Below are 15,959 nucleotides of genomic sequence, written 5' to 3' on the forward strand. Positions count from 1 at the left end.
ATCATCTGCATCAACAATACACAGAAGGCAAATTGCAGCCGAAGCAATCTCTTGCTATGAGCCAATACAAAACAAATGTCGACAGGAACTATGCTTTTCAGCGAGATGAGAACAGAGGTCATGTGAACACCGTTTGATCAAATATCCAGATGTGGAGGGCGTGTTTGAAGTTGGAATTTGTCCGTGGGGAGATTCGTCTCCGCCATTGATGATCCTCTTACATAAACATGCTCTCACATAATGTATATGCCTGATGGCCATTAAATGCACGCACATTCATATTTTTTTTTCTTTTCACCCAAGCATCCTCTTATAGTACGACTAACTTCTAAATCAAACACATTGTCAACTGAGGTCTTAACTCTCAAAGAGCTATTCAAACTTGTGGGGTCCAGCGGAGGACCTCGACTGTGCACGTTTTTCGACCCCACCACACCACACACACACTGGGTTATATTATCCAGAGGCCTTCTTGACGGCTTGTAACATCTCCAGACTCGGCTTGGTCAACCCCAACCCTAATTGGTATTTAATGTTTTTGTTGGTCCTCGGAGGGCAGAGAGCAATGTGTGTTGTTGTTTTTTTTTTCTTTCTCCCCAAAGAACTCGGCTCAATATATCATTGGAGATATTACCAAGCAAAGGGCAAAAAAAAAAAAATAATAAAATCGAGATTCTGAGGTATGTGCAGAGATGCATTTTAAAAGATAGACCATGTTTCCTCTGTGTGATTTATTTTGATCGAATCTAACCTGATCTTTATGGCCTTGAACATCAAGAAAAGGTCAGGAATTTTCCCACCGACGAAACCGCCTGTAAGAAAGCCAAATTTGTCCACACTAGCTCTGCAAAGATGATTTCATGGTCGACAAGCTGTTGTTGAATTTGGCTCGACCTCAGAGGCTGGCACATATTCATCTTTCATATGCGAGTCACTAAACCTGAGGCAGAGGTCACCCAGAAGACATCTCTGATGAGGAAACACGGTGGAGTGGATTTTCCACTGTCGCTGCGTTGATGTCTGCTATTGCTGTTATGGAAGAGTGGGCAAGCAGACCGTGGAACCCTGATGGAGAAAGAAACAGGGGGAGGAAGCTACCTCAGGCACCTTTTGTCTCGTTCCATGCAGCTTCCAAAACCCAATTGTCTGCCCTCTGCCAGAGATCACGGTCCGCGGGGACACTCTTCACAGCTGTCTACACTCTCAGGGGAAAGTGAGTAGACAGAAAGACGTAGAAAACGGAAATACATGAAATGGGGCTCATTGTACCTCCCCACCCCTTGAAAAAGCTGTAACTTTGAGTTTCCAAATTTAAGACCTTAACTCATTCACTCCCAAAGACGTTTTTAAACGTCTTTTCAGACTTGGTCCAGAATTGGCTGGTACTGAATGAGTTTTAATGATGTTTATCGTGACACTTTGTCCTTAAGCACCGACTGATTTTCTCAGATGTAAGCAGCCAACCCAAAATCCATGAGTTAAACAAACAAAAAATTACGGTTCGAAGCGGTTCCACCCAACCGTACTGATGTACCGAAATACATGGGTGCAATCAACAAATGGGGTGTTAAATCATTGCCTACAGCCTGTAAAAACATCCATATTCTCTACATTATCCGCCCGTTTACTCCCTTTGTGGCAATATCCTCATTCATTGACAATCTCGCCATGTTTTTCAGGTTCAATAAATCAACAATACAATACAGTGTGCGGTAGGTCGAGCTCGAAAACTTGATACAGAGTATCGGTACGTGCGCAGTGCTGCAATCCCTCGCGTGGTGGCGTGCAGGTCTAAGTCGCCAACTGTAATTATTTCACAATGGGTCCATTTAAGTCACATTTGGCCACAGCCCTCCATGTGCAGCGGGCTTTATTCAAAATCCTTACGATCAACCCTGCATCTGAACATCTGGTTGCGTTCACATCATTTCACTTGTCAGGTTTGGTTGAGTTTAGACAAAAGTAAAACTGCAGTTGTTGCTCTGCTCAGTGCGGATTGTTAGATCAAGACCGAACGATGTCATCCAAACCTTGGTGTGTGTCAAGACAGATTGAGGCCGCTTGAAGTGGTGAGCTTCATCAGCTTGCAAGTGAACTCTGGTGCAGTTGGGTTGCCTAGAGCACGGACCAAATGCGCGTTGCCGTATTAGCATATCGGCATTACAACCTCAGTCTGTGTTGGGTTTTAAAATACAGATCCAATGAAATCTGAGCATGATTTTTTTTTTAAACTAATTTATTACCATCCATTTTGGAACATGTGCCAATGCAAAATAGCTAATTTCACAGTACGTAAAATGAGGTATTCAAATACATTTATCCAAAGAAACAAGAAAATGTTGCTGCCATGTCTGCAGTCTCATTAGTAATCTGGGCAATCTGTTTCACCAAGAAAATGTCAGGAAGCGACGCAGCATTGATGGAGATGCATCTTCAACTTCATGGTGCCTCGTGAAAGCCAAATCAAATGTTCCCAAATTTGACAGCAGAAGCGTGGAAATTGCATGACGATGACTACTCGGATTTGGGGGACGCTGCCAGGACTTTGCATTAAGTTACATTGAGCACTAATTGGATGCTACCTGGCTCCACATCACTAGCGGCTCTGAATAGGATCAGGATCTGGCTCTGGCTAACAGCAGGCGCTCTGGTGTTTCTGGTTGATTACCTTTTTGCAATGGAAAAGGGATGATGGGGTTGGGGGGTGGGGGTGGTTGCGATGGGGAAATCCTCTCTTCTCTCACATAGGCCCTTGGCCTCGTTGGCAGGGTTCTAGCTTTTTGATTTTTCCTGATGTCCCTGAAATTGATTTTCAGCCATGATTGCCTCTGTGAGGATGATCAAACATTTGGAGTAATTGCTGCAGTATGACTGTGCAGCGGGGAATACCGAGACGAGTGGCTAGACTTCCCCTCAATGTCCTATATGGAATCATTCTTACTGATCTCTATACAGTATGACTTCATGTCATACCTCTGAAATGGTTTCCAGTTATCTGTATTAATATCCTGCTGATACATTTCATTGCATCAAAATTGGACAATTACGTGAACTTGATGACTGCATGAAGAAAAAAAGGGACTTTAAAAAAAAGCGTGATGGCCCTATATTTATTTCGGCAGATGGTCATGTATATTTTTGTCTCAGGGGATTTTTAGTTGAATCCTCTCACACTTTCTTCCTCCTTTACCTTTTCTGTTATCGTAAGAGTACAAAGAGGAGCTTTCTGCCGACAACCTTACAAATCATCAGTCAGTTTAGAAACCATAAAAAGTACCATGTATAGTATTTGATTTTGCGAGGGATTTGGGTCGATTTTTAGAAAGTTTCTCCTTATTCCAAGATTACCAGCTGCTCTTATAGAGTGACCGTTGGGTACTTGGTCACCTTACTAGCGAAGAACCTTCACCACTGAGCGATCGGTGATTGTGCGTACCTCTTATCAACTGAATTCACCACAGGTTAATTTTATTCCAGTTTGTGGAAACAGTGAAGCGCCGTCAATACTATCTAGATCCTCACCAACGAAGCAAATAGGCCAGTACGGTCTTGCTAACGTTTGGACTACAGACAATGGGCGCGACACTTAAAAAACACAACCCGGCGCACTCGCTTCACCCGTTTTACTGCTCATCCTCTCTCCCCTGTCTGCCTCCCGGTCTCTCCAGCTCACGCACATTTACAGCCATATCTTTTTTGACACCTGTAAAATATGGAAGTAATGATGTCTACAGTGGATGGATGGCTGAGTGAGCCTGCAATGGGGGCTATATAGGGCCATGTTCACCTTGAGGTCACTCATTCGATTCAGGGCCTGCTCGCTACTGATCAGAAATGATTTCCATCTAATGGTGGAGTAGAATGGAAGGAACCAATGCGTCTCAGTGGCCCCTGCGTTCCCTCCGTAATATGGAATAGAGAATTAAACCCTCACCTGCTTCACAGGCGGGTTGATCCCTGCAAGTGAAATTTGTGGTGGTGGTATGACTGACTGCGCCTATAAACACACGAAGTATATCGTGTCTTTCATTTCAGTGGTAGACCATTCAATTGTGTTTATAGTAGCACTGCACCATTTTCTTTTTGGTATTGTATCATTTTACGGTGGCTGGAGAACGGTTTTATTATTCGTATTATTCTACAAGAAAGGTCTCATGGCTGTGCTTGCCCTACAAAGGGTGTCTCTCTCACCAAGAACACCTTTTGCTCAGAGATTCAAATATTTGTTTCACTTGCATGGCATGTTTTTTTGCCTCAAAGTCAAAAGCTCCAGGTTCGAATCTTCTCTGCATCACCTCTGTTTGGTGATTGCATATTCTCCTCGTGGTTGTGTCGAATTTTTCCGGCTTTCTTGACACACCCCAAAAACATGCCTCTTGGGTTAATTGAAGATTTTAAATTCCTCAGCTGGGAATGTAATTGTGATTGATTGTTTGTCTCTGTGGATTGCCTCACTGCCAGTAACGTATAGAAAAATGCACATATTGATTGGCTATCTTTATTTGAGTATCATTTCATATACAGTAGTAGGTTTGTGACGTTTCGAGTTTTCAGTTTATGGCGAAGTTGCATTCCACAGACGGAGACATAACCCGATTTTGTCGACATTCGTCAGAACTCACGAAATCTGTCTTACTAGCCTCTCGTCAATGTCGTAGGAAAGCCACAATTGCAGTCAATCTTCGTGTACAAACACTTGTGGGTTATAAATATAAAATAATAAAATAAAAAAACGTAACCCAAAAAATGTTAGTTCTGTGCTTGGCTAACTAGTTAATTCGATGACACTGTAGGTCAAGACCTTTGTCGACCATCGACCCCCTCTGCTCCAGTTCTGAACTCGTGTTTGAATGCCATCGTAGTATTGAGCAGAATGATGCTGCCACACGGTCTATATATTGCTTAGTTCTCATCCCTGGTTTAGTTGATTGTTGTGTGTCTCAAATTCAGGTTGATCGAAACAATTACGCCACAAAGTACGGCTCCTCTCGAGCCGTACAATTATGGATTGTAGCGCCACCAGGTGGTTTATCAAATGTTGTCAACGGTTAAGATTTATTTTTGCCCCACGCAAAATGTGTTTGGAAAATACATGCACGTGTCATATGAGCCAACTATTTTCTACGCTGCCCTTTGAACAAAGAGAGGCCTCGGAAATAAAAAAAGGCTTACGGTGTAAGCTTGCTCTCGACAGTACGTCTGCCAGCTCACGCTGTCCGTTGTTTGTTCCTTACCCAAACACATTCTTCATAAGTATCCGCGATCCACCGCTCTGCAGGGAAGCCATGGATCCACGTGTCGGAATGCCGGCCTTCTGAACAAGTCATGATGTACACGCACAAACAGCAACCAAGGGTGCATCCCACACACCTTACTCGTAAGGAACAAAACTTTGGGCTTTGGGTGGACAACTGGTTTATGTGCTAAGCAGCCAAAGGATGGAGGGTATAATCCTGGCTACTGCATTGGCGCTGAGCAGAGTTCAGCAGACTTCCTGTTGTGCCCAGCACTTTCCTCTCGCCCCACTTCTAAGTTCTTCTAAGTCCCCCCTCCATAACAAAGAGCTCGCTCATGCGCTCCGCTATGCCGGAATCAGCAGTACAAGAAGTCACACACTTCTAAGTTCTTCTAAGTCCCCCCCCGTAACAAAGAGCTCACTCATGCTCTCCGCTATGCCGGAATCAGCAGTACAAGAAGTCACGCCTCGACTTCTTGCCTCAAAACCACTTTCCACAGCTCAAAGCTCAGGAGACACAAGTGAAGGTTAGTTCGTTCAATAAGTTATGACCGCGCCGTGTTTCTTTTCTGTGATTGACTCCTGAGGTGTTTGTATCAACGCGATTAGCTTCATACACACGTTTTAAAGATAATTATATTTTGTTCCACATTTTGCAACAAATTGGGACACAAGCATAATGAACAATGGCCTGGTTTTGAGTTCAAAGGAATAATAACCACATTTTCTCGTGCCATGTTTTGTTATTTTTTTTAAACAAGGATTCTTGGATCTTCATTTTGCTGTGTATTATCTAGTCTGATGCCAGCTGAACAGGGTAAGGGGATGACAATGGAGTGGTGTACTGCGAAAGACTGAAGGCTGTGCCAGCAGGATAAGAGAGAGTGGAAAACAGAGGGCGGGGGCTTCATTAGCATAACTAGCAGGATGCCCAGAACCTTTCGAGAGTGGCATGTTTATGGCACCGTGCTTGGCAAGAGCACACTCATTTTATAGGGTTTATTAAGAAGACAAGGGGAGCCATAAGCAGAATGCGGGATTTGGGATATTGTCTGAGTATGTCTTTGTATGTTTGTGCTTGCGTGTGTGTGTGTGTGTGTGTGTGTGTGTGTGTGTGTGTGTGTGTGTGTGTGTGTGTGTGTGTGTGCAAGTAAACATCTGCTTTTATTTCTTTGTTCACTTTGCCTGTGTGGGGTCCGTTAACGGAGGTGTGCTCGGTATTTGTGTGGGCAACTATAGTCCAACTACGTTTACACGTTTGTATTTTGGCTTGATTGTCCTTTTAGACGCAGCATAACGGGGCGCTTTCATAAGCCAATCCTCGGGAATGATCGCATTTCAGAACAGTGGAGAATGAGGCTCTTTGTTGTGCCCCGTGCCTTTCATCTCTCCGTGGTCATTTTCACAGAGCAAACAGGGACACTCATTATCAACCTGCACCTGAGAGGTCAGAACCTGAACCCCCCACCCCCCACCCCCGTTTCCCTCCCCAGCTGTGCTTCTCTTCACCGCTTCCCCTGCTCCGTACTCGGCTTTATTAGCACAGAACATCTTTTCCAGTGACTGAGCTTGCCCTTATTGTCTACAGTGGTCAGGGTCAAGTCAAGGGCACTCAGGCTAGATTGGAATCATTTGTCACTCGGTCCCGGACCGGCGCTGATTTCAGCAGAGACCGGAATGAGGTACATGGCGGTTCCAACACAACCTCTGACACGGGGAACAAGGGAGACCAGCCACTGGATTCCGCAGATGGCCCGAACATATTACAATGCAGCATTTGCCAACAAAAGCCCCTTGCAAATTTGAGAAGGCAAAAAAAAAAAAAAATGGAAGCCTGGACTGAAAACATGTATGCCTTTGAGCAAAGACCTGTTTGTGGAACCAAGGCCTCCTTCCGAGAGTCCAAAATTGCTGCAAAAGTCACTGTGATAATGACTACACCTTTGTGTGTGGAAAGTAAGCGGCTCCCTTCCCAAGGAGGATGGCTCTTTAAATGACGCAAACCATGCAAGTGTTGTCATTTTGCGTTTGACTACATGAGGGTCATTTTCGCCTCCCACCTCTCTTCATGGTCAGCAGGAGCTTGCATGAACAATGGATCGTGCTGAGGCAGCATGTGGGAAATGACTTTAATACACCATATAGAATGGCTTATTACTCTGGTCAATAGGACTGCCATGACGACGATGTCTCCTGCCGCTTGGGAAGGTTAGACCTGTCACAGGACCACAGTGACTGATATTCGGACTCTGCTTATGAGGTCCATAATAGGTGTGTGTGTGTGTCGACAGGAGGTAGTGACTGACAGGCGGGTTATAAGGGTTACATATGACATACACCTTGCTATTAAGCCTCAGAACAGTTCTCATTTATTTTTTTCTGTGAACTTTTACTTGTGAGCCCATTTAACATGTGGTGCAATGTCAGGGTCACAGTCGCGCTGATATGAAATCAGCACTATTAATAGTATAAATGGTAGGGGACCTAAATCGGATATCAAACGATTTAATTAAAACAAAACAAAAAACAAACAAAAAAAAAAACGGGAATAGTGGCGAAACGAGGGAAAATGAAAGATTGAGCATAGGGCCATTTTAGCTTGGTTTCCCTCGGAGAAGGCCAAGTGTGGAGGTGAAGGTCACAGAGCGACTAAGCACACAGCTCATAAACAGCACAGCTGGAGGAACCATTGAAATGTAGCCCTTTGTTTTCTCTGCTCCGTAATTGGCCCCGGAGCCTTCTTTCGCCTTCCAGCTCTCTCGCTTTCTCTCTGTCCATCTCTCTTGTTTCTCTCCCTGTATTTCTCTGCACATATTTTCCACCAGGCATGCTGGCAGTTTACGGACCACGTCTGGAAAGGCTAATGACTTTGAGGTTGAAGGGCACACCTGCGGTCACAGAAATGATACACAATACAATAAATACAGAACACTGGGAAACAACGGCCAGTGCTGGTCTTCACCCAAGACGACATTTTGTTTCGCTGAAACTTATACGCTGATAGTATTATGTTGAGCCGAGTATTTTACGACACGCTACGAATTAGTTTCTCATTTGGAATGAATGAAAGTTCAGCAACGATTGCCGCACCGATAGTAAAGCGGGTCAGCTGCTGTTTATTTGAGAATGCCAGAGTTTCATAAAACATGGTCTTTGGAGGTCAACATGTTATGGAATGCAGTGAAGCCTTTTCCGCTATCATATTGTATTCATTAAAGTTAAAGGAAGTCAGCTGACCTATTTGAACTCATGCGTGGGGTTAATAAATATGGATAGAATAATATGGAACTCGCTATTCGGTTGTAAATAAACGGAGTCAGACATTTTCCAAATTCAAACTCGGCCGAATATGACTTGTATGCAGTGTCTTCACAATGACCCTGTAAAGACTGAAAAACATTTTTTTTTTTCACAGCCAAATAAATACCTTTTTGAACAATATCTGTTATCGCATCACGCCAAAATAATGATAACAATAATAATCCTTTGAGAACTCTGATAAAGAAGATTCAGTTTAATCCAAACGTTATTCATGTCAGGCGATAGGGATATTCTGCGAAAATAAAACACTGGATATTGAAAGTTCCATATTTTAACACCAAACACGGACATTTCTGCTTCACCAAATAACGTGGAATACATAATTGTGACGAACCCTTACTGTTGAAATTCATTTTCACAGAGCTCAACAGCTCAGTTATTTGTGCTCACTGTTTTGAAAAATTAATTATATCATCAAATGGTGTCGCATTACCAATTTGGTGCTTTTCAGACGGAAATCATGAAGTTGGTTGGAGTCGTCTGACAATGCATTTCCTCCTAGTCTAAATGCAGCAACTGAGCAACGGCATTTTTTAATCATTACTTGAGCACGCAGAGAAGGGTTTTTGACATTCTTCTCAACCACGCTAATATTGACACAGTAGATATGTGGTGTGCAGAGGTAAGACCCTCGTCTCATATGTTTGTGTAATCGAATGCATGAGCTCGCCTCGCGCTCATTTTCATTGCCAGTAGACCTCTTGAGGAATTAGCGACAGAAAATAGCTTCTGCTATGACTCCTGTCAAGAGGCCTGAGATCTTCGGGTACAGATGAGAATAACAGTGTCAGATCCAACTTCGGATAGCGGGGCTTTGCTATATAAATACCATGTTAACCTAAATGATTCTCTCTGATCTGTGCAAACATCGGGGCATGGGCCTCGCCAGGCTGGCTTAGGCATGGATCTGTCACAGTGCACTGTGGGACGCTGGATGTGTGTGGCTTACAAGCAATATGATTTGGTGTTCTCTTCATGTGCTTTAGTTTCACTCCCCGGATGTTTGTTGCACACATTAGCTGCAGACCTTTCTTTTATTTTTCTATTAGCCATATCAATTCAAAAGAATGTGAAATATATGATCTGTTTGACCTTTATAGCTAAAAACAAAAATAAAAGTGAGACGCGAACCTTTCCTCCATCGAGTGTTATCCTCACTGAATGTGAGTGGAGATTCTGGCTTTGGCTGCTTGCTTCCTAAGCCTTATTGATCCGTGGGCGTTTTTTTTTTTTTTCCCCCTACCCCATTCTCCAAAGTCACTAAGCTTGCATCAATTCATCTTAATCTGTTTGCTCCTTAAACCCGGAACAAGGCATGTCTTGTTCCCGTTTGTTGGAGTCTCTCGGCCGGCTTCCCTCACATCCTTCCTAGCCTGGCTTCTCCTGGGTGGCAACAAGAGGCTTTTCATATCGAATCAAGTGTTATTGAGTCCCCCCCCCACAACCCCACACACACACCTCTTCCATTCTCCCCCTACTTCTTCACTCTCTCTGTCTTTTTCACCTCTCCTCCATCCTCTTCTAACAAAGCATTCCTTTAATGATTGCGGGGATTACGGGCAAACCTTTTACAGCCAGTCTGTGGACTGGCCTGTAATCTGAACTCATTACATCGACTGAGACAAGCTCATGGGTCACCATACAGTCACGATACCTTATCCTCAAACTTGGACTCAAGTCCCTTTCCTCCCCAAGTTGACAGTTACTCAACCAAGTCAGGTATCCAGACCACACCTCGCTGCCTTACCTGTTGCGACCATCACCGGACCCACTATTTGAGAAGTACTGCTCATAAGGCAAAGTCCTTTTTTTTTTTTTTTTTTTTTAAAAAATGAAGTCACTTCTTAAATGAAGTTGCCTTTGCCCTCCCCCACCCTGACCCGTTAAAAATAAATAAATCTGGAAACAGGTGAATTGCGAATCACCAATATGTGTGGAAACGCTGTACTAAATATCTTTTGGAGCGAGGTTTGCTAAAATAAAAATGCTCGTTATGCATTGTTTAACCACCTTGTATGTCTTGGTGGATGTGATCCCTCAGAACCTCCGACAGCTCGTTTTTGTACAATTTCCGTGTACCTCCTCAATTTTTCTCTTCATGGGGTCCATTGTATGCCTTCAGCAGGTGTTGAAAGCCACCTGGCGCTCCGGGTCTATTATGCCGGATCTTGCCGTTCAGCTGTGCTTGGAAGGACAAGGGAGGCCACGGCAGGTCCATTACCCCCCCCCCCCACACCCCCCAACAAGACTGATTGGGCTCAGGATGGAGCTTCCATCTTTGCTCATGAGTCATTGGCCAAGCTCGACCCATATGCCTTTAATAGAGGAACAGATGTGACGCAAAGAACCCTGAACTCTCTCTTTGCTTATCCACCCCATCCGACGTCAGGATGGCCGGAAGCCTGTCAGATTTTAGGCCATGTGTGGTGAGAGGCTAATTCTCAACCACCTGTGGTCAAGTAGCTCAAACTTCATATTTGACTTCCATCTCCTCTATGCCACTGCCAATTTTGTGTTGATTTTTGCAAATTACAGGGCTAATATTCTCAGCTGCGCCATTCGGATCAAGCCCGTTTTCATTTTCAAACTGTCTATACAACATCTACTAGCCGGGAAGGCCTTGGGCACTTGTGGCGGCATAGAATGGGATGTATCGACTGAGTGAAAGAGGCAAGGACATATGAAAGGTTAAGAGGATTGACAAGTAAATAGGGCGATGGGTGGTCTTGATAGACATAACACCTGAATGAGATCGGTGGAGAAGGTGAAAAGGGGATAAACCAGGAGTGATATGATGATAGAGGAGCAATGGAGCGGACCCAGCAGGGGCTGACTCGTTTTGCCTCTGTTACATCTCGCCTGAGCTTGCTGTGCCAGTGCAGTACAAATACAGCCAATCAGGTCCTGAGGTCGCTGGCAGCTCTTTCGTGGAGAGGGATTAGCAACCCCTCCTATTGGGCGGTACAAGGCCTCCTGGTCTGAATTCATCAGTAACATTGCCGCAGAGATGTAAGAAGCAGGTTAATAGATACTCATCAGACATCTGCCACTGGGTTACCGTCCAATAATCTTCTCCCTGAATCTGCTGCCAGCAATTGATGACCACATTTTCCCCCCTAAACCCTTCAACCCCCGCTCCCGCCCCTCCCCACCCTGCCCGTTTCCCCTTGCTCTCTTACCCTTCTTCTCTCTGCTCCTTCCAACCTCTCTTGTGAGTACATCCTGCTTCATGCGCACAATTACGTTCCTAGACAGGCCTCTGGCTGGGTCATGAGTCAGAACCATACATATGTTGCAGCGCAGCAGTACATTACAACCCGCTCCAACGATGCCAGCAGGATTTTTTTTTCTAGTATTCTAGAATGTCTCATACCTGATTAGCAAACATGCTGTCATTAAACAAATTCACAACCTCAAGTTATTTTTGATGAATAGAAAGTCCATACTTCCCTCCCACACCATCCTGGAATGGGTCCATACTTGACTTTTATTTTTTCTGATCACAGAAACACCGCACATGCGCATAATGCCTCCGTCGACATGACTTTGACAGCTGCTCCTCCCGCCTCCCCGATGGACCTGCCCAGATGGACACTCACGGACTTGTAGTGTGACATCTCAGCCGGTCCAAGACAAAGAACAATGTTTATCTGGTTCAGATCAGTTACATATCTATGTAAAATTATCCATGCATCCATTTACTGATTCGCTTATCCTCACAAGGATGGTGGGGGGTGCTCAAACCTAGCCCAGCTGTCTTTGGGCAGTCGGTGGGGGACACCCTGAACCGGTTGCCAGTCAATCACAGGGCACACAGAGACAAACAACCATCCGCGCTCACACTCACACCTGTGGACAATTTAAAGTGTTCCATTAACCAGCCACACAAGTTATTGGAATATGGGAGGAAACCGGAGTACCCAGAGAAAACCCACGCAGGCCCGGGGAGAATATGTAAACTCCACACAGGGAGGCCGGTGCCAGGATCGAACCCACGACCTCTGCACTGCGAGGTCGACACGCTAACCACTGGCCGCCCATGTAAAATGATCTTTGTAAAAAAATAATTGCGGACTCTTCGGTCTTTATTGTTTGTCTCTTTTATTGAGGCTGTCATACTCTCTCCTATCATTATCGTTTTCCTTCAGGAATTTATTGTCATTCGTATGATGGTGTCACTTCCCATCCGGATAACAGCAGTATTTATTTATTTTTTACCTTCAATGTTGCCTTGAGCCCCAAATGATTTGTTGTTCTTCGCGATATTGAACATTCACAGTTAGCACAGCACTTGAGGGCATATAATGGCTCTGCTAATGATTACAACCTTACAACTGCGGTGAAAATCATGCGGTTCCTCTCTCTTATTGACTGTTTTCACAACCAGGTTCAAAGGGCAAAGAGAGAGTGAGTTTCCCTCTCTGCCACGGTTATTTATGACTTTTCTTCGCCAAAGTTATTTTTCTTTCTGTGATTGCGGACTGGTGTGTTAAAGCCAACGTGTCAGGAGATTACTCAACTAGCCATCAAGTGCACATGGTCAATTTGCCATGATGAGAGGCACTGGATCACGCAGCCCTTGAAATCCCTCTGTGGAATCTCTCGGGAGGGAACGCGCCACACTCACGCCACGCACACACACACACACACGAGTGTATGTTCGTTCTTGGAGGATGCCAATGTGGTAGTCATTTTAGCTGCCAAAGTCAAATGGAGGTTCAATTGTTTCCACATTTCTTAAGATAACATTATGAGAGGGAGAGCAATCCGAGGGTCCGGGCAATCAACCATCTTCTGCTTAGTGAGGTTACTATGGAAGGAGAAATAATGGTGTCACGGGATGAAAGGTGAGATATGTGAAAGAGCGGTTACCGGGTTCAAGTGTAGGACAGTACCACTTGGTAACGACATCACCACGCATGCACAATTCACTGCTGTCAAAAACTGATATCCTATGGCCGCTCTTCGCAGCAATTAGCACAACTGGACTTAATAACATCGGGGATTACTAGGAAAAACAGGAAGGGGATGCTCAGTAACAAAAACTTGAGCATAACAAGCACATGTTGGAGCAGTTAGATCAACATTATTCTTTTAATTTATGGGGGGTAGGACATGATTGTGAATGTGTAAAAAGGAATGACATAACATTCCAGTTTTAGTGCCATATGTTGCTGTTGGCAAATAACTTGCTCCTGAATTTGTGTGACAGCGGGTGCAAAAGCGCTCAATCATAATTCCTCACTCGTGTGATTTTGACAATGGTGCGATGAATAGAGGCTGGTGCCCATTTTGAGGTCTCAGAGGGATTTGGGGACAAGTAGAATGGGCGAAGGGGCGTTTCGTCCGTTCACACTTGAGCTATGCCCGTCCATGCTGAACCTCCTGGACTCCATCTCTTTTCACGGCCATAGCAACAGAGTAATAGGGTGGGGGACATCAGGACTATAGCTAATGCTGGGTTAATTGAGTTCAGCGAGAGGACCAGCCCACCGCTGCTATTAATATAATCTGTCGTGCCAGCATTTCATTTTAAACTGTTTTGTGTCCGTGCGTTTATAGTTCAAAATGCTTGCCGGAAATCCAGCAGGCCGAGATCACCCCGCACGGTAACGCATGCAGGTACGCTACAGTACACATCGTAATCATGTTCGCAGTTTAGCGCAGTTTCACTAAGAAATGTTTCGCCATGATGGTTCTCCCCATAATCCTTGAAATTCCAATCTCCAATCAACAGTCAACAATTCGCTGCACAGTAGTGTGTTGCTGAATACATTTGCAGGTCCAAATCTGAGGTCATCAACATAGATCCATATTCGACTATACACTCCCGTAAGTCAAACGTGCCCTTCCTCTGTCTTCAGACACGATTTGTTTTAAATATTCGGCATCGAAAGAGATTATTTTTCCATGGCAGTAGGATTTAGAGAGCAACTCACAATCTGGTCTATTTGGGATACAGTATCACTGTATAGGAACTGTGCCATAATTTACATATTAAAAAAAAAAAAATTATGCCACATCAATGCTTACGGTGCAAGATAACCATATGATCCACTCAGCATCAATGTTGCCCCCCCCCCCCCCCACATTGTAATATGCACATGCAAAGAATCACATTGAGAAGTCCAGGAAGAACCCATTCCTAACAACGAAAAAATTATGAATTCAGTCAATTTCGCTTTGGCTAACATTGCTGCATTTGGACATTCTTCTGAACTTTTCTGTGGCTGATGTTAATTTTCCACAATTCCTCTGCACACATTTGCAGGGACTACCTATTCTTAATATGCACGTGCAATTTGTTGCTAATCCGTGTGAATGACATTTTAGTCACCAATATTTATTCCGGTGGTACAAATTGTATCTCTGCAAAGTACAAACACATTTGAAATAAAATGAAATGACATGTGAATGAATCCATTGGGCTTCTAGGTGCCGTTTACTGTAGATGAAGTATAAAATTAAGACCCACTTGACAGGAGATGCTCCGTTCTCATAACCGTGTTCTACATGATGAGCACGATTCCTATCGTGTTTTCGAGCGTGTTGGACCAGCCCAATGTGAATACAGGCTGTATCCCTCCGGGTGTCCCTTGAGATCCCCTTGTGATCCAGAATAGGCGATGGGCGTTTCTGCGTTCACACTCCAGCTCTGCCCAACCATGCTGAACCTGTGTGGCCTTCCTCTTTCCTAAAAGCATCATCCCCTCCACTATTCTTGCAGCGGAGTAATGGACTGGATAACATAAGGGTCGGAGCGGCTAATGTCGGGCTAATGGGAATCAAACAGATGACCGGCCCACCTCCAAAGTATTATGCCCGCATGTATATGGAAGACACTTTTAAGACCAAAGGCAGGACGGTCTGAGCGCCAGTGGTTTTTACTGCTGTCTGAGCTGCTCATAATCGCTCATCATAATTCTCTACTTGTTGCTAATCTTTCTATTAACGCGACTGCGGAATTTGATCGAGGAACTTGCTGTTTTACGTCACACTGTATAGCAGACACGTGTGAGATTAAAATAGGATTATTGTTGTATGGTATACTGACCGTGGTTCTTTGTGTTTTATCTCATATTTGATCTATCTTCGGCGGCGTCACAGCTTGTCCATGTCTCCTACCTGGTCAGTGGGTATTGGAAGAAGGGCATTATTCAAGATAGAGGTGTCATCCATGCTGGGCCGACCAGTATTGATCGCCTGGGAGCGAAGACTGAGTGGGGGAGAAGGACTATTTGCTTTAAAGTTCAATGCTTCTCCACGGCTGTTAGTGTTGCAGCCACAGGAGCAATCAATATCTGGACAGGGACCGGCGTCATGAGACACGCTTCCCATTTAGAAACATAATAATGCTGTGCTGATGCTGTTACCCCACAGCCACAGCTTGTGTTTACCCCCC

This window comes from Hippocampus comes, unplaced genomic scaffold, assembly GCF_001891065.2.
Source record: "Hippocampus comes isolate QL1 unplaced genomic scaffold, H_comes_QL1_v1.1 scaffold195, whole genome shotgun sequence".
NCBI classification, from domain to species: domain Eukaryota; kingdom Metazoa; phylum Chordata; class Actinopteri; order Syngnathiformes; family Syngnathidae; genus Hippocampus; species Hippocampus comes.